Source organism: Canis lupus, chromosome 38, assembly GCF_011100685.1.
Source record: "Canis lupus familiaris isolate Mischka breed German Shepherd chromosome 38, alternate assembly UU_Cfam_GSD_1.0, whole genome shotgun sequence".
NCBI classification, from domain to species: Eukaryota; Metazoa; Chordata; class Mammalia; order Carnivora; family Canidae; genus Canis; species Canis lupus.
Genome location: NC_049259.1, coordinates 12,695,320 through 12,714,605, shown reverse-complemented (window position 1 = coordinate 12,714,605; position 19,286 = coordinate 12,695,320). Strand labels below are relative to the sequence as shown.

The 19,286-nt window shown below is 40.8% G+C and overlaps 1 protein-coding gene across 29 annotated transcripts in view; it reads left to right on the top strand.

Annotated features, from left to right (window-relative positions):
- The window catches only part of ESRRG (estrogen related receptor gamma), a 615,477-nt gene that overhangs the window by 417,967 nt on the left and 178,224 nt on the right, over nucleotides 1–19,286 (top strand). The window lies entirely within an intron of this gene.

The window sequence follows — 19,286 nt, the reverse complement described above, 5'->3', positions numbered from 1 at the left end:
TTGATACAGCAATGCAGGTAAATAAGCGGATGACCTTATTTATGTGCCGGCTATGACCTCAGCATGCAGCCCTCAGCTTCGGGAGGTTCCGTGGATAGAAAGATGGATGAATGAATAAAGTTCCCAGCATCGGTCAGCATTATTATCTGAGTCTGCTCATCTGTCAGCTGAGTTTTGGAGAGTGGGAAGAAATATGTCCATGTGGGGGAAGGCCAGGACAGGAGTGACCATTTCTCAAGAGATTCTCATATTGTCGAAGCCTCTGGTTCCTGACTCCCAGCATCTTTGGCTCCTGGGGCATGGGAGGGGGGGGCATCCCTCCATCTCTCACCTGCAGTTTCTCAAGTGCCCAAAGCAGACTCCTTACTCCGCCTCCCAGTCCTTTCTCTGATCTGTCCCCTGCTCAGGTTTATTTCTCACTGTGGACCTGTGAGTCCTTGACCTCTGTCAAGTTCAGGTCTACACACTGACCATCACTTCCTGTGAGTTCTGTGGTTTCCTAGTAAACAAACAGGCTCAGATGGCAGTCTGGGGCTTGCCTGGGGACATTAATGCTCCAGGAGGAGCCTTGAAATCTTACGTATCCAACTGGTTAGCCACCATGTAACATTGGTCAAGTGTTTCATGCGATAGGCTGCACTAATTTGTCCCTTTTTCTATTCTCCCTCAATACTCCCTCCTGGACTTTGGATAAGAACAAGAAGTATTCCTTTCCTGCCCTGTCTGTTTGCCTTCTGGAAAATGGACAGGTTGACTGTCATAGGAGTCAAGGGGGTCAAGCGGAGGAGGCAAGGACTGAGGTCTCAGTGGGACCCAGCAGGTGCAGAGGCTGAGAACCATTGTAACTAACACCAGGCCTTGGAGGAACTCCAGTTTTCCATGCTGCTTGCATGAGGACTCTGCTTCTAGTCAGTGGCGTCACCCTCACAGCCCCCACCCCACCACCAGGTAGTAATAGGTTTATCCACACTGTCTTGTTTTCTTCTCCTTGAGGTTAGTGCCTGAGATGGTTGAATGTAGTTAAGCGATTTCGGAAGTTATCTCCAGCTACATTTCTCCCCCAGATCTGAATTCTGAATTGAATTCATTGTTATCCACATGGACTCGGATATGGACTCTGATGGAGGGCTCTAACCTCATCAGTTTCTTGCGTAACTTCCACAAAACTATAATTCTTAGCTTGGAAATTTTGACCTTCTCTGAAACTCAAAACATTTTCTTCTGGGAAAAGGTCCCATTATCCTTCACAGCCAACACCATTTCTTGCACATAGTAGACACTCACTAAAGATGTGGGAACTGATTCAAGCTCTGCCGAAAACCTTTTAACCTCAGCTACTAAGAAGTTAAGGAAATCGTGTGGTGTGATCTTGTGGAGCTAATGTTGGTGAAAAATCAGTAAGAGTCAGAATGCGTTATCACAGTGTTGAACAAACGTAAATCACAGTGAATCTCAAAGCTGACTGATTTTTTTGTGAGAACCCCAGATAAGTATGGATTTATATTTCAAGGCTAGGTGCACGTTTACTTTCAGATTTAATTATTCCAAAGATCAAAAAATGGTATTTGTCGTGCGAATGTATAGTAGCAGTGTAGATTTAGGTAATGCTTTAAGAGTTTTTCTGAGATTTTTATATCTGTTTTCCCTTTTCAGTGTCAACATTCCTGTGCAGTAGATAGTATAGGCATTAATTAGTACCCCCATCTTAATTAAGAGATAACTGAGGCATAGTGAGCTAATTAATATATGCTAATTTTACATATTGATACAGTTAATTAATTACAACAACTGATTGGTCAGGAAGTTCTACCTAATATCTAGCCTTGGTTTTCCAAGCTGTGAAATAAGACAGCTGGAAGGCTGTAATCCTATTCTGTAGCAATTAAATAATAATCATGTTAGCCTTTTCTGTTCTCTGATGTAAATAATATAATATTTTCTAAGTTGGTCAGTTATTTTGACTGTTTTTTTTATTATTTTGACTGTTTAACACTCTTTATTCTTGGTCATTTAAGAACTAAGTTACTTTGCTTGTTTCATTTTGGTCACATTTTTGTTATCATGGCTTCAAATAGTCATCACAGATAGATCATAACACTTATTTGAGTGTACAGTTTAACAAAATTAAAACATTGAAAAATAAAATCTCAAGATTAAAGTATTGGTAATTATAGATATGACTACAATTGACATATTTAGGTGGCTGTTAAAAAGTATGGTTAGGAAATCTTTGTGGTGCACCATTTTGTAATTCAGAGTACAGAGATTTTTTTTTATTTTTTATTTTTTTTTAAGATTTTATTTATTTATTCATGAAAGTCACTGAAAGAGAGAGGCAGAGACACAGGGCAAGGGAGAAGCATGCAGGGAGCCCGATGCGGGACTCGATCCCAGGACCCCGGGGTCACGACCTGAGCCAAAGGCAGACGCTCAGCCACTGAGTCCCCCAGGTGTCCCCCAGAGTAGAGAGTTTAGATATAAAAATTCAAGTTCTGGCTCTTAGTTGAACTTGACATGAATGAATACATGTCCTACTTCCTCATCTGTAAAGTAGAGAGAAAATTTGTCCACAAGACTGTCTTGAGAACCAGTGTGTGACTAACTTTTTTCCCCACCATTAAAGAGAAAATGAAAAAGAAATGTTTCCATATACGTTCTTGGGGCATGTGAAATCACGTCAGTATTTCTTAGCATTATCTTGAGAATTCACTACACTCTCTGAGAAGGAGCAGAATAGAGAACCATCTATACCATCATCTTTATGACCTTGACTAACTGTAATCTAGAGTCAGAGTTCTGTTATTTAAAGCAATGTCATAAACACATATGAACCAGACATAGAGACCCATGTGATCAGGCTTTTGATAACATTAATAAAAGAATAATTATGCCTTCAATTGACATAGTACTTTGTGGTTTATTTCCTTATGCATTTAACAAAAATCTAACAAATTTATTTTGTGAATTTATTAAGTAGCTAATATGAATTCATCCTAATACAAAGTGTTGAAGATACAAAGTCATATAAATAGGTGCTATAGTCTATGTCTCCAAGGAAAATGTTAATTAAAAATGAATTATTTTGAGGGCTGTCCGGGTGGCTGAGCTGGTTAAGTGTCTTACTCTTGATCTCAGCTCAGGTCTTGATATCAAGGTTGTTGAGTTCAAGCCTCACACTGGGCTTCACACTGGGTGTTGAGCCTACCCAACGAAATTTTTTTTTTAAAATATTTTATTTATTTATTCATGATATTCACACAGAGAGAGACAGAGAGGCAGAGACACAGGCAGAGGGAGAAGCAGGCTCCATGCACCGGGAGCCCGACGTGGGATTTCATCCCGGGTCTCCAGGATCGCACCCCGGGCCAAAGGCAGGCACCAAATCGCTGCACCACCCAGGGATCCCCCCAACGAAATTTATTATTAGTATGATTATGTTTAAAAATTATCTTCATGTGAAAGAGAGAAAGATTGAGAGCATGAGCAGAGGGACAGAGGGGAGAGGGAGAAGCAGACTTAATGCTGAGCAGGGAGCCCGATGTGGGGCTTGATCCCAGGACCCTGGGATCATGACCTGAGCTGAAGGTGAGGGCCTAACTGACTGAGCCACCCAGGTGCCACCCCCCAAAAAATTATTTTGAGATTATTGTAGACACATGCAGTGGAATGAAGTCTCCACATCCTTTAACTGAATGCCTTTACTGGTGTTACCTTGCAAAATTATAGTGCAGAATCACAACCGGGAGATTGATATTGATACAGTCCATGCACCTTATTCAGATTTTAGCAGTTTCATAAGCATTCGTGTGTCTGTGTTTAATTCTACATGATTTTATTGTGTATGTAGATTCCTGTGACCACCACCACAGTCAGGATAAAGAACTGTTTTGTCCCATGGTGTTAATGTGTTCTTATATTATACTTTATAAAAAAATTCTAGTTTGTCAAAGGAATTTTAGCTTGATTGATACTTATATATTATTTATGGATCACTAGGGGTGCAAAAACCCCTTTTGATGATGCTTATAATATTTATCTCCTTTTTTTTCATTCTCTGCCACCATCTTCATTCAGGTTTTCCTCATCATTTATCTGGATGGATATCATAGCTTCCTAATCAGGCTTTACATACTGTGAGTTCAGAGATCTGATGTGTTTTATCAGGTTACATGCCTAAATTGTAACAGGGATGAATGAATACATGGGCCGTGCTGCAACCAAATTGTGTTTAATAAAAACACAAATTGTCTCTTTTCTCTTTACACATTTTTTTAAACGATTTATTTATTTATTTGTGGAAGAGAGGGATAGGCTGAAGGAGAGGGAGAGAGACAATCTCAAGCAGACTCTGTGCTGAGTGTGGAGCCCGACTCGGGGCTCCATCTCATGACCCTGAGATCATGAGTTGACCAAAACCAAGAGTCGGATGCTTACCTGACTGTGCCACCCATGCACCCCTCTCCTTAGAATTCTTAAGCAGCATCTACAAATGATATCTGGTCTGTGTAGTGTAGTATTTTGAGCCTTCCACAGTCTGGCCCCAACTTGCTTTCTGAATCCATAGCTGATTCCAGATCCCCTATGGTATTCTTCACAACCACTACCTCCTTCATTCTCTGAGCTTACCCTGTGCTCTCCAGTTCTGGGTTATCCTTCTTCATCCTAGAATGCTCTTTCTTTTTCCTTACTGATATCCTTGTAAATTCAATGCTGCCTTTACACATAATTTTTGTTTGATTCCCCCCACACTCACTGTGAGATACACTTGGCATTAACTGATTCAGCAACTGAGGTTTGTAGATAACATGTCAGAGCCAACGTGACAGTACTGGTGAGCTCAAAGCCAGGTCTTCTCGTTAAGAATCTTATAGTTATTTACTACCCTGCGCTGCAGGGATTTTTTTGTTTGTTTGTTTGTTTTGTTTGTTATGTTTTAAATCAAATCTCTTGGCAGATTTACTATGACCTAAGGAGATATAAAATAGCATTTCTATGCTTTATCTCGCAAATTCTAGAGGTGATACGAATAGCACTTTAATTTAGGAAATGTGTGCTCCAAAATTCAAAGCCCACCACTTTTAGTGTGTATGTGAATTCATGACTGATTCATTCATTCAACAACCAAGGCACAGAATGAAATTTTAGAGAGAGAGAACAATTAATGCACGGTCCCCTACAAGCAGAGGGGCAGAAATAAAGAAGATATCGTTGACCTTTGAACAACACAGGAGTTGGGGACACCAACCTCCCAGGCAGTTTAAAATCTGCATATAACTTTTGACTCCCCCAGAACTTAACTGCTAATAGCCTACTGTTGACTGGAAGCCTTACTGGTAATGTAGACAGTCGGTTAACACATATTTTGTATGTTGTATGCATTATGTACTGTATTCTTACAATAAGGTAAGCTAGTGAAAAGAAAATGTTAAGCAAATCAGAAGCTAGAATACATTTACAGTACCATACTGTACAAAAATCTGCATATAAGTGGACCTGCGCCATTCAAACCCATGTTGTTCAAGGATCAGCAGGACATTAAAAACAATGTGCAAAGTGCAATTGCAGAAATAGGGTCTTTATATTCTGGGAACATCAGGGGGAGAAAGTGTCAGGAAAGACTTGGTGGAGACTTCTTTTTAAAGAATTTTATTTATTTATCCATGAGAGACACACAGAGAGAGAAAGAGGCACAGACACAGGCAGAGGGAGAAGCAGGCTCCATGCAGGGAGCCCAACGTGGGACTTGATCCCAAGATCCCAGGATCACATCCTGGGCTGAAGGCAGATGCTCAACTGCTGAGCCACTCAGGCGTCTCACTTGGTGGAGACTTAATAACTCAATTAAGTTTTTATTGAGTGGGTGCTAGCCAGCTGATGGGACAAAGGAGCCAGGGGAAGGCATTCCAGAAAGAAGGGAAGGCTATTGATGTGGGGAATTACATATTGTTAAGCACAGCATGTGTAGGGGGTACAAGGTGGGCAGAGGTGAGATTGGGGGCTGAAGAAGCAGGCTGGGCAGGGAAGGAGAGATCTGGACTCCTTGGCCAAGGGGCTTGGTTGTCAACCTGTAGAGTGTGTGGGCCCATTGGAAGGAATAGATCGTAAGCTTGTCCAGATTTGTCTTCAGGAATATACACAAACTTATTGTTCTACAGAATCCTCCTTTTGGGAAAATATGTATTAGCTGAATAATCATGTTGTTTCTCCTCACTGGTACTAAATGCTGTAACCTGTGTGCGTGAAAGTTAAAAAGGGAAGAAATGTGCCTTGTGTTTTATTTCCTTCTCTGTAAACAAAGTCATCCAGATAATCTTACTTGGGAAGCATCTGCTAAATTGGTGATGAAATAATTTTTTAATTTGTTGAAGTTAGAGGAGGTGGGCGGGGGGATGGGGTGACTGGGTGATGGGCATTGAGTGGGGCATTTGACGGGATGAGCACTGGATGTTATACTATATGTTGGCAAATTGAATTTAAATTTTTTTCTTTTTTTTTTAAGATTTTATTTATTTATTCATAGAGACATAGAGAGAGAGGCAGAGAGAGAAGCAGGCCCCACACAGGGAACCCGATGTGGGACTCAATCCTGGGTCTCCAGGACCACACCCCAGGCTGCAGGCGGCGCTAAACCGCTGTGCCACCAGGGCTGCCCTGAATTTAAATTTTTAAAAATGTAATAAAAATAAAATAAAATCCAAAAAAAAAATAATTTGTTGAAGTTACTATACAAGTTTTCTCTCCTGGCAGCTTCTTAGAAATTTTACATTCCTCTTGAAATGCATAATTTCACCTACTCAGGTTTTATTTTTATTTATCTATTTTTTATCTTAAAGATTTTATTTATTCATGAAAGACAGAGAGAGAGGCAGAGACATAGGCAGAGGGAGAAGCAGGCTAAAGGAGCCCGATGTGGGACTTGATCCCAGGACCCCGGGATCATGATCTGAACCAAAGGCAGATGCCCAACCGATGGGCACCCAGGCGCTCTTAAACCAATTTTTTAAGATAAAAACTAAATACCACCAAACAGGTATTTTCCACACATGCTTAGATGAAGTTTGACAGGTGTGGTTCATCTAACACTTACAACCACTGGTTTCCTTATGCCCCCCTCTAGGCATTCCCTACCCTTTGCTCAGACAATCCCTGGTGGTTTCCATCCCTCGAGATTAGTTCTTCTTGTCCCAGAACTTCACATGAGCCGGTGCTGAGAGGACGTACTCCTTTGCATCTACCTTGGTTTTGCTCATCAGGAGGTCTTTGGTATTTAGCCATGTTGCATTTCTCACAGTTCATTTCTCTTTTATTGTTGACTAGGATTTGGTTGCTTCTATGTATTACAATTTGCTTATCTATTCATCAATGACAGACATTTGATTTGTTTTCGGCTTAGGGCCGGAATGAATGAAGCTGTGATTACACATTCGTGTACAGTTCTTTATGTGGACGTGTTTTCATTCTTAGTAAAATATCTACGAGTGAATTGCTCCTATAGGCCAAGTGTCTGTTTAACTATATAGGAAACTTTCAGACTTTTTCCCAAAAAAGCCTGCACCATTTTATGTCCTACCAGCAGTATATGAGTTCCAATTGGCCCTTGTCCTACCAAGTACTTGGTGTATTGCCTAGGAATTTTAGCCATTCTTATGAGTGAGAAGAAAATAGAAATTTCTCTTAATTTGCCCTGTAATAGAAACCCTAAAAGTACACAGTACAGAGTGCTATAAGAAACTTAAGGATATTACCATAGTCCTTAATGAATGTTGAGACTTAACAGTGTTGTCTTGTGTTTTATCACCTTTATAATCTTTAATCACTTACATTTATGGCACCCATTGATGTTTGTATAGGTGACGTGTATTTTTATGTTCATGTGTATATAAGCATATTTATTCTAGTCTCAAGGTTTTTCATTTATTACAGTTGATTTTTTATAATCTCCCAACTTGCTTAAAAATCAGGCTTTTCTTGTAGCTCACAATTGAAAATATCTGTATACCTAGTTAATGAGAAGATTCCATCAGTACAGTGAAAGATTCTTTCCTGACAGTATATATGTTTAAATGACAGACTTAGGATTCTTTTTTTTTAATTGGGTATTAAGATAGTGCCAGTTTAGTGGTGGACTTTACGTAGTAAAGCGTTCTCCACAAAAAAATGTATCTAGGGACACCTGGGTGGCTCAGTGGTTGAGCATCTACCTTCATCTCTGGGCGTGATCCCAGGGTCCTAGGATCGAGTCCCACATCGGGCTCCCAGCCTGGTTCTCCCTCTCCCTACGTCTCTGCCTCTCTGTGTGTCTCTCATGAATAAATAAATAAAACCTTTAAGAAATATATTTCTATGGGTGATCATCATGGCTACCATGAAAATAACTATTTTCATCTCAGCCTCTCCAATTATTTAATGAAACTGAGGGATTGGTATCATGGAACCCACATAGTATTCCAAACTACTGGCAGCAGAACAAAAGGATAATTCTTCTAATGCTCATAGAAGAATCAGGTAGTGAGCCAGTTGATTAAACGTGTAATCAAACCTTCTTACCCCCGTATTCAAACAATATCTTTTCTCATTTTGTAATGTTTGCCTGTGGATCTTTATGTACTATTGCCTTTAGAGATAACAAATTTTCACAGACTTAGAAAGCAATAAAATACATTTAACACTAAATCTTTACTGAGCATAGTTTAATCTTTCTCTGATGCAGAAAGCACTTTATAATTTTATAGCTCCACAACCTCATTATTGTGAATGCCAGTTATTATATTGGCTGAGAGTGGAAATGATGGTGAATCAAAAGTATACGCTAATAGAATCTTAGATCGAGGGAGGTGAATGCGTGTTTACCGATACACATCTCTTTATTTTAAATTATATATGATTTTTTTCCATTTCCATTTCTCTGAGGTGTTTCCTCTATCCTGCTTTACTCATTCTGAATATATATACATCACTCTCTCGAGTTTCCTTAACAAAAATACAATTTCAGGCTTTCTCTATGTGAAAACCATGACAAAGTGATTTTATAGCCAGTTCTGAAAGTGACTAAACTTGACAACAATTGTGTTTTATGACAACCTCTGCTTTCATGTCCCTGGCCTACTTTTATATCAGCATTTTTTTTTATCCCAAATATGAACAATTTCGTATCTCTGCATTGGCTGAGAACAAATCCCTTTACCAGGAATACATTTTAATGGAGAAGAGCATGCTTCACTTAAGTCACCAGAGCCTTAACACCTTAACTCTATAATATTCAATTTCTCACTCACCAAGAACCAAAGCCTTTTTTTTTTTTTTTTTGTGGTTTGTGTTCATAGGGGTTGGGGAAGAATTAGTATTATGGAACTAAACCAGATTAAGGGGGAATGTGAATTAGATTTGGTAACAGATGGTGCCGTGGAAATTAAAGGTTCTTTGCGAATGGAAGCGACAGCAGCTTGCCTATGTTCTCTCTGTCCCGTTCATGCACTTGATAGACGGGTATAAATCACAACAATCCTGTCTTGACAGCCAATTTCGAGAATTTGATCTGGTTAAAGACATGGCTTTCCTGCTTCACTCACCGAAACCTGCTTCTATTTTATTTTTACACAGCACCTTGTCATATTTAGAAAAGCAGATTCACCTGCCTCCCCTTAATGAAAATTTTCTTAATTACAGTTTTAGCTCTTTAGTGTTAATTACTTTTCCATTCAGCCTGAATTTTCGTAATATCTCTGAGGGATTTTTCTTCTTCTTCTTCTTTTTTTTTTTCCTACCCTTTTGCTCGTTGCAAATGCTTTTGTTGTTTCTAAAGATGCTTTTCATTGTCAGAAGTTGTCAGGGGCACGATTTGAGAATCGTAATTACCCAAATCATTATTTTTAAGGGGAGAGGCTTTCATGCTCTGTAGTAAAGTTAGCAAATCAGAAAAATTATGAAAAGTGTGAGAAGCAGTCACCAAAAATAACAATTATTTCAATAAAACTGCATGAGAAGGTGAGTGACAACACTTTTTTGTGGCTCTTGTTAATAAGGGTTGTAGAAATATCTGCTCTGTTGACTGAAATAAACCCCACCAAGAAAAAAGATGTGACCACAGTGGGGCAGAGCCAGGGTTGTGTCTGTGTTGACCTTGTAAGGAGCTAGGAAATCAGAATTAAAATGCAGACTCTCAATGAGAGACCAGAAATATTGTACAAATTGCACCGACCCTATATGTCCCAAGTCCTCAAGTCTGGCCAGCCCAGGAGACAAGTGCTCAGGTCTCTCTTTTACAAATCCACGTGGCATTTGGGCTGACCACCTATCAAGGAAAAAAAAATAGGGGAGAGGGGAGAAAAAAATCACTCCAGAAATGAAGAGAAGATTCTTTGAGTGAGGAACTAACAATTGGTAGAAATGAAGCTTCCTACTGGCAGTCAAATCAAATGTAGTAACAACTCTGCGGCGCCCTGCTGCTTGCTGACAGCGTGGTGTCACACACGGGGACAAACATTCACTTAAACACTGATTGCAGGGAATTGCCCCTTTACGCCAACGCCTCCCACCAAAAATGTCATGAGCGAAAAGAGAACCATTTCTAGGAAAAAACCAAGAGTCCTGCTCCCCAGCTCCCCCAAAATCATCACTGCTCTATTTGTCCTTTTGTAGCCCACTGGGAGTGATTCCTCAGTTGAATGCTGTTGCTGCAGTTTCACTGTTAGGGAGCAAGTTGTTTGTGCAATTATTCCTCCTCCCACAGTGCACACGCGCACGCACACGCACGGCCTTGGGCCTCAGTGGTATCTGAGAGCAGCAGCAGCCAAAGACATGCAAGCATAGGGAGTGTGCCTTGGTGCACCAGCTCTTCCCCTCAGGTCTAATCATGGTTACAGACCAGGTTTTGATCTCAGTAAAATAGAATTAAAAAAAAAAAATAGTGGAAGTTCCTTCAGAAAGCATGGAGACCAGTCCTGTCATTTAGCAAGTGAAGACCCTGAGGGTCAGAGTGGTACAGTGACTTGTCTCGGGTCACACAGGGCCACATCCAGAGCTGGAACCCACTCTCCTTCCTCATCAAGTGCCATAAGAAGCAGGATTTCTTGAGAAAGGGCAAAGAAGACAAGCAAGCTGTGGGATCTCTGGTGTAGTATTTTTTTTGTTTGTTTTTGATTAGTTTTTTAGAGTTGCAAAGAAGATTTAGGGAGGTTTCTCTGCATGTTTGTTTTTGGACCTTTGAATAACAAACGACAAGTAAGTCCTTCCTATCTGAACTCCATGCTCGTCCATGACTTCCGTTGCCTCACTGGATGCAAGTTCATCTCACTGCTGAATAATCCTTTTTAGCAAGACCCACTCTGCCGCAGAACAAAACCTAAGTCATGCCTGTGGCTTGAATTAAGTATATTTGTGTCTCTGTGTTACTTTCCCTTACCTGCAAATGGTCATCCATGTGTTTCAACCTCACCTTCTCTTCAAGCAGCTAACTCATTGAAGTGTTTAAAAAAGGAGGGCAGAGGAAGATTTAGGATTAATACTTAGTGATTTCCCCTCCTCCCAGCCTCCCCCACTCTCCTACTTCTGCCGAACAACACCTGATACCAACCGAATATAATCGTAACCTGTGCTGTCATAGTTCACCCAAGACCAGGCGCTTTGGCAGCCAGATGTTAACCACTGCAGACTAAGCTGTTAAAAGTATAAATATAGTTTGGCCACTTGTCCAGGAGGGGATGGTGTGGTTTATTATCTCTGGTTGTACTATGAACCCCTGTCTGGTGTAGAGGTGTCCATGGGTGCACACCCTTTATTTCAACAGCGACTCCTTCTTGGTATTTAAATTTTCTCACTACTGCAGTTCACCCAGGTTCAGGTGTGTTTTTGAGTTCTGCTCCAAGTGAACTGGCCTATCTCCATGGAGGCGGTGGGTTTATTGGTCATCGTAATTGCCTTTGCAAAAACATTTTCTTAATAAGCAAAGGGTGACATCAATACCATGATCTCAATATTTTTGCATCAGCTCCTGGTAGAATTGCTCTTTCCTGTTTCAGAGTGACAAGGAGAACAGGAAAGGGAAATTCAGTCAGGCTGAGCTTGCATTGACCTGGATTTGATTTGTGAACTCCATCACTGGAGTGTGTGTGTGTGAAGCATCTATATTCGATTGTAATTTGTAAACATCAGTGCGTAGACTTTCTATGAGTTGAATGTTTATTTCTCCTCTCGTGCGATGCCGCGAGATCTTCATTTACTGTCAGTCCTCTCGTGTTGTGTCTGCTTTTTCTCTTCACTGTGCTCCTTGACTGCTTGAAAGCTGAATTGTCTGAACACAAGCAAACTTTATTGATCCATATTTCTGTTTGAAAGACCAGAGATTTGTAGAAGTAGTAGACTATTTCTTTTCTCTGGAAAGCTTACTCCGGAGGAGGTCTGCTCTGAGCATAGTAAATCTCTAAGATGGAATAAATGTTACATTCAGCATATATTGTAAGCTTCATTTTGATGATTTATCTTATATCGCTTTTTACCCCATACTGACCTTCCTTTCTAGCTGTGGTCCCCCACCTCCTGCCCAGAGCTGTTCCACTCTGCCCTGAAAAGAGTGACCTGGTCACCACATGGGCAGTTGCTACCCAAGTGGGTTGACAGTAGGGGACACTCTTCTAGAGTCCTCTGGTCCTCAGGGCTCTGGGTCCCAGGAGTGTAACTTGTGCAAGGTATGAAATATTCTCAGGGGTCAGAGTTGGGCTTGTTCGCACTTTTGTCACGCTTATTGTGCATTTGGGTTTCTGACTAGACATTCCTTGAGGTTCTCTTTTAACGTCCATGGGTGTGGAGTTGGGTACTTGTGAGGATATAGTTAATTAAGCTGCATTAGGGCAAATATACACACTTGTTAAAACACTTAATTTGCCTCAATAATATTGATTACACGGCAGAAGTTTGTTTAAACTAAATGGTATTTTCCCCCTACTGTTACACTTCTTGAAATGCAATCTGTATAATAGCTAATAGCTATCATCAGTTAAATATCATGTTAGTTATAAAGTAATGTCATAAGAATTGATTTGGACTTGGCAGTGGAGGAGAGTGCTCCCTTCAAAGCCGATGTAGATGATTAGCCGGAGTTTTAAGCAGAATCATGGTTCATATAAACTGTGTATATTTTATAGACTTAGAGCCACTCTATATTACATGAGTGCCCATTATATTAAAGAAAAGCTCAGACGGTTAATTATGCAAAACATCATGTATGCAATTACCCAGCATTATTATGCATTTAACAGTTTTATTGATTTGCCAGTAGCTCACTTACTGTATTCAGAGCTATAAACAAGGGATGTTCACCCTTAGATTGAAATAGGTCCAAGAAAACAAGCTAAGGATAAATTACACTACTAAGCGCCTCTGCATCAGATCGAATCCTTAAATACAGAAACTGTCAACAATCATAATGTGCAACACATTGTGATATCACAGGACCATTTCTTTTCCCATTAATAAAGTTTATCAACCAGGAAGCACCAGAAATCACCTGGCAATACAAATTGAAGCTACTGCAATTTCCTACATCTAAAATAGTCTGGATAACTTAACAAGGTGATCAGCAGTGGGGTGGGTCTCCAGCTTGCCTGGCACAGTGAAATGGGATGCTGGTGTTTTTGTAGGTATTTTCTAACACACATGCTTACAACACCCCCCATCTTGTTAGGCTGCACACTCTTTTTTTTTTTTTTTTAAGATTTTATTTCTTTATTCATGAGACACACACACACACAGAGAGAGAGAGAGAGAAGCAGAAACATAGGCAGAGGGAGAAGCAGGCTCCATGCAGGGAGCCCGACGTGGGACTCGATCCCGGGTCTCCAGGATCATACCCTGGACTGAAGGCGGCTCCAAACTGCTGAGCCACCCGGGCTGCCCTGGGCTGCACATTCTTATTAGTGTATTTCTCTAGCTGGCTTTCTGGGCCTTCACTGCTGAAAACGGATATTCTCCATTTCCCTTCCTTTGTTTTAGGTGTGACAAGGGTGCAGGTATGAAGTTCTAGAGTCTGTCACAGTGGATAGCCAGCCATTCCTGCTTTACCTGGGACCGAGGGGTTTCCAGGACATGGGATTTCAGTACTTAAACCAGGGTGGTCAGCCCAGTGTGATGTCAGATCAAAATTGAGAGAGAGAGGGTCATTGAACTCCAGAACCCTAAAAGCAGGCGGGATTTCAGTGAGGTCCTTTGAGATCTTGGCTTTGTCTTTAGCTCTGCAGTTTATGTTCAGGAAGTACTTGCTTTTCAATGTGTGTCCAGAAATGAGGTAAAGGTCTCTTGCTTAAAAAACAAAACAAAACAACAACAACAAAAAACGGGTTTCTTGCTTCTTGCCCTAAACTTCCTTTTTTAGGTATAGCACACTGTCCTTTACAGAATTAGGGGAGCTTTCAGCTTTCGGTGAAGGCCCTGATGATGTTTTAGGGAGCTAGCTTCCTGTCCCCACGGCCGCCGAGCCTCATCTCTTGTCCGCAACCCAAGCACCAGCTTTGCAGGAAGCTGTTTGCTTCCTGTGTTCTTGACGGAGTAAGTTCTTGCAGACCGAATGCACGAGTTATTTGGTCGAAGAATCAAGGGGCAGCATTGCTAAATGATTGTGATCCTGTTCTGCAGAAGTCCGTTTCGTTAGATGGGCCTCAAGGTTTATGAGAGCAGGCCTAAAATTACACAGAAGTGTGTGTGCCTGTGTGTGCACGTGTATTTTAATCTTTCTGAGCACTGTGGGTCAGGATTTACAATTCTTCCTTTACAATTAATGATCTCTTTTGGTTAGGTTAACCAGGGAGACCTTAAGATATTTCTTATTAAAAGAAAAAATCCTTTCTTTTCCTTCCCCAACTAAGCCAGTGTACCTTAATGCAATGATGATATGTTAGATCCAGTAGTTGTCAAAGCATCGTATTACTGTGATGCCATAATGACACCCTGTCTCTGTAAAGTAGTCATGTTTTCTCAAATCACACGTTGCACCGTTGATTTCTGACATGACACTTCATTCTGGTTGCTTTCCCTTTTCTTCAGCATCACCATTCTCTGACAATAGCAGCTGGTGCCCATTTTGTTTCTAAGTGATTCACATTTTGCCACTTTACGAGAGTGCAATTAGTTGAAGCAGGGGGGAAAAAAGCTCATTGTGAAGTAGCGTGCTTGAAGTTGTAACTCAGGCTGCAAAGGGAGCTGCTGGGGTCATTGGCTCTGAAGCCTGGGACTCAGGGAGCTTGGCGTAAGTCTTGGAAGTTTCCTTCTGAGTGCTTGAAAACGAAACAAAGAAAACTGTAGGCTCATATTTTCGTACTATCTTACATTTTTTTAAAAAAAAATTAAATAAATAAATATTTAATCTGGTGATTTCCGAAGTTAGAAAACTGACCAGTCCTCATAGATTCGTTCCTATTTTGAATAGATAGTGTTTAGGTGACCGGATCTGAAAACCTTTTCTCAACCCTGAAATTCTAGGATTCAGTAAAAAAGTTAAGGACTATCTGCCTTATTTCTGTCTCATATTTGTAAACTCACAGGTTTGCTGACATCAGTGTGCTCACTTGAAGTTTTTGGAATTTCTCATGAAGATGGGTACTTTTTGGGGCCCTTAAGGATGACAAGGGAGAAAATAAAATCGTGACGTTTTTAGTTGGCATTTAGTTAGCTTGTTAAGGTGCCTGTCCTTGGTATGGGTATAATAAAAGTTTCAAAAAATCTGGTCTTAGTATGACAATCAGGAAATCCAAAGAAGACCTGTGCATAATATGTTCCTTATGAGAATTTCACGCATCATTTTTTTTAAGTCAGAAAATCAAGTAGCAAATAATTTTGAGTTCGTATAAAATTTAAAGGATGAAATACAGCTGCTGAAGAGCTTATCCATTGATGAAAATCGTATAATATATATGACTATGGGGCATTGCTGTTATGCCGGCATTTAACAAAAGTATTGGCTGAGCTGCTATGAAATGCAGACCACCTTGGTCATCCATCTACACACACGCGTGGAAATTCTAACTCAGGGCAATTCATTCAAGGTCGCACATTTACCTGTATCTAGGTAGAATCACTGAAAACAATTAAGCTTGTTAATTGTAATATAAATTGAATATTAATTTACAGATTATCTTCTTGTGTCCCCCTACAGCAACCACTTTAATGGATTCTTATTCTTTCTCTCTATATATACATGCATGCATCTAACACAGTTAATTAACTTTCAAAAATTACATTTTGCAATAGTCCAGCAACTAAGAAGTTGCATTTGCCTGATCGTTTAATATCTAACACCAAAGGTAAATTTTCCCCTTGCTGACTCTTGGGCAAGGCTAGGAAGCATGATCATCAGAACTACTGAGACTGTATCTCAAACCATGTTAAAAATGCCTCTTTAGAGAAGACCAGCATCACCCTGGCTCAGGAAGGCTGTAAAATCCCTCAAATTTAGTTTCTTAGAAACAAACTGTGAGTTTTGACATGGCTATTTCTCCTTCCAGTTTATTTTCAGGGTATTCACTCAGAAGTTTCTTGGAAAGTCTCTTGTTTTGTTCCCTTGTGCTTCTCGTCATGTCTCTTAAAATGATAAAATAAAAGCAACTGTACTGAGGCCTTAAAATAAATATTTCCCACATTTTTCTACGCATGTTATTTCTATTCATAATTCTTAACTAAATTTAGATTTTTATTAATCTAATGTGACCTAAAATTTCTGCATTAACAGCACAATGTGGAATTGGGCTTATTCTCTTTGGCTACAGATAAAGCCATCATGTTGAAAATGGCTCTTTCTGACAAAAAGGTGTTCTTTTGAAATAAAGTCTTATTCACTACATTCCTCTTAGAGTTAATGTGAATTTTAGTGCCTCTAATTTTAGATTGAAGTGAAGTCTAGAATAAAACCCACCAGCTGACAATTGAATTTATAGATAGTTGTGAATATTTCAGGCTTGAATAATAGAGCTGTAGAATTTCAGAGACAGAGAGGAAGAGAATTAAGACCCGCTGTAGTTTTAGGGTATAATGTAATGGTGTCTAGGAAGTGTTTGGTGTAATGAGCTAAGTAGTAATTAGGAGACAACTGTGTTCTTTCAGAGATTCTGTTTAGGTGTCACTCCCAGCACTGGAGAGGGTGAGTCAGCTGAGGCCAACCTGCGGCCGGTGAGGTGGCCACTGCGGCCCCTCTCTCCATGCTGAGGGGAGCTGCGCATGTAGTCTGTTGATGGTGCTATTTCTACCCCTGCTTGCTTGGCTTTAAAAAAAAAATCAGTGAGCACCCTTAAAAACTCTCTGTTGGCTTCAAGATATTATTTCTGCATTGGAGTTCGGCATCAGACGTGAGTTCAAATCCTGACGTCCCTACTTCCTAACTGTGTGACTATCAGGACACCCTGTGTCGTCTGAGGCTCTGTTTCCTGAAGAGGAATACCCCCCTTGCAAGGTTGTCTGGAGGCTTCTATGAGGTGATATTAGAGTAGGGCACTCAGGTTGGCCCCTACCATAATGCCATTGATAAATGGCAACGCTGACTGTTATTATTTGCACTGGGCAAAAGGTATTAATTAAGGCAGCAGCTCATTGTCCAAAAACAGACACATAGACCCTACAGCCCAAATCCAGTTTGCTCAGGTTCATTTGCAGCTACAGCGTCCAGACCTTGTGCAGGAGGCGATACTGCCGCCGTCCAGAGACTTCCCTGACTTCCTGGCTTCCGTGCAGATTATTGCAAAGTTAGGGACTGAGATTTTGGAGGGGACAGCTGGCTGGAGACTCCCTGTTTTCGCAGGGACTCCAACAACAGGCGTTTGACACATAAACATTTGGTGACTTAGCCAATAGCTGTTCCATGCACGGGAAAGCAATTTCTGGCCTGGTTTCTTACTCAAGAGTTGGGCCTACTTGAGAGGTCCATGAGGACAAGCCTGAGGGAAAGAAAATTGGGATGCAGTCGACCACAGATGATCCAAGAAGAGAGAGAGAGAGAGGAGAGGACAGGACAGGACAGGACAGGACGTGGTATATTTTGTGATCAAGCCACCCTCTTCTAGAAAAAGGAAAAAAAAAATTAAGAAATGGTGCCTTGAAGGCAGATGGTGAAAGAGTTAATTGTCATTGCTGTGAGAAATTCAGTGCCAGGGAGAGGAAAGGGGAGCAACCATGTTTTAGTACCCTAATAACTTCTAACTCTAGTCCAAGATCATAATGTATGTGCGAGCAGTCCAGTAATTATAAGGTAATAAGTGAAGTGGTGGGGTAAGTGCTCTAAATTAAAAGGAATTCGCAGGGCTGCTGTAAGTCAGTGCCGACCCGCTTTCTTTCAAACGTTGACTTGAGGAAAAAGTGCTTAGCCCAGAGAGCAAGCAGGGAGACAGGGAGAGCGATCTATTAATTACAGCGCTCATTAACAGTGACGGGCACAAGGCAGCAGATGCAGAAGGGAGAGGACACCGTAGTTCAGGCTGGCGACGGGGATAATTTTTTTCTTTCGCTAGCTCTTGAGGAAAGGACAACACAAGCGGGTGGGCGAAAGCGAGAAGGTATTTTTGTGGATTGCTTCTTCCTGTTTGCTTGCCTCCCATCCTGATACCATTTTACTTTAGAAAGCAGAACAAAAAAAAAAGAAAGCAGAACGTAATGCCCAGGGTGCGGCCTACTTGTTAAGAGGTGAAGTTTTGCTCTTCCTGCTTTGCTTTCGAGGTGCCTTGCTTGGAACAGTTAAGCGAACATTCCCTCTTGGAGGTTTTTCTGTTTTTCTTCATTTTAAAGAAGATGGGACAGCGAGGGAAGGGGTTCCCGGAGGAGAACATGAAATTTGGGCAGTGATAAAATATTAGATTTGTAGCAGGGGAGCTCATTGTATCGCTTTGGTTATACTGTGACTACTCCCCCAAATTCCAGGGAATGACCATTACCCTGTGCGATTCCTATAAATCACCTTTCCACTGGGAAGCAATTAGCTAAGTCTCCTTCTCAACTGTCACCTCTTCTTTCTCTAGCAGGCTCTCAGAATGTTCTTAGAGACTTGGCTAAAAGGGGTTTTGCACTATGGCTAATCGGAAAGAAAATAGGACCAATTATATCTTTTCATCTAATCACCTTTTCAGAAATTTAATCACTTACGGTTCCAACAAAGAAAGAGGGAAAGTATGTCTCTTCTAGATAACATAGCTTGTCAGATTAGATGCCTCATCATATTTCCTTTTAGGAGGTGTGATGTTCAAAGACGAAAGGGAGGGGGAGAGGGATCACCACAAACCTCATTTTTCATGAGAAAATGATACATACCTAGTTTACTG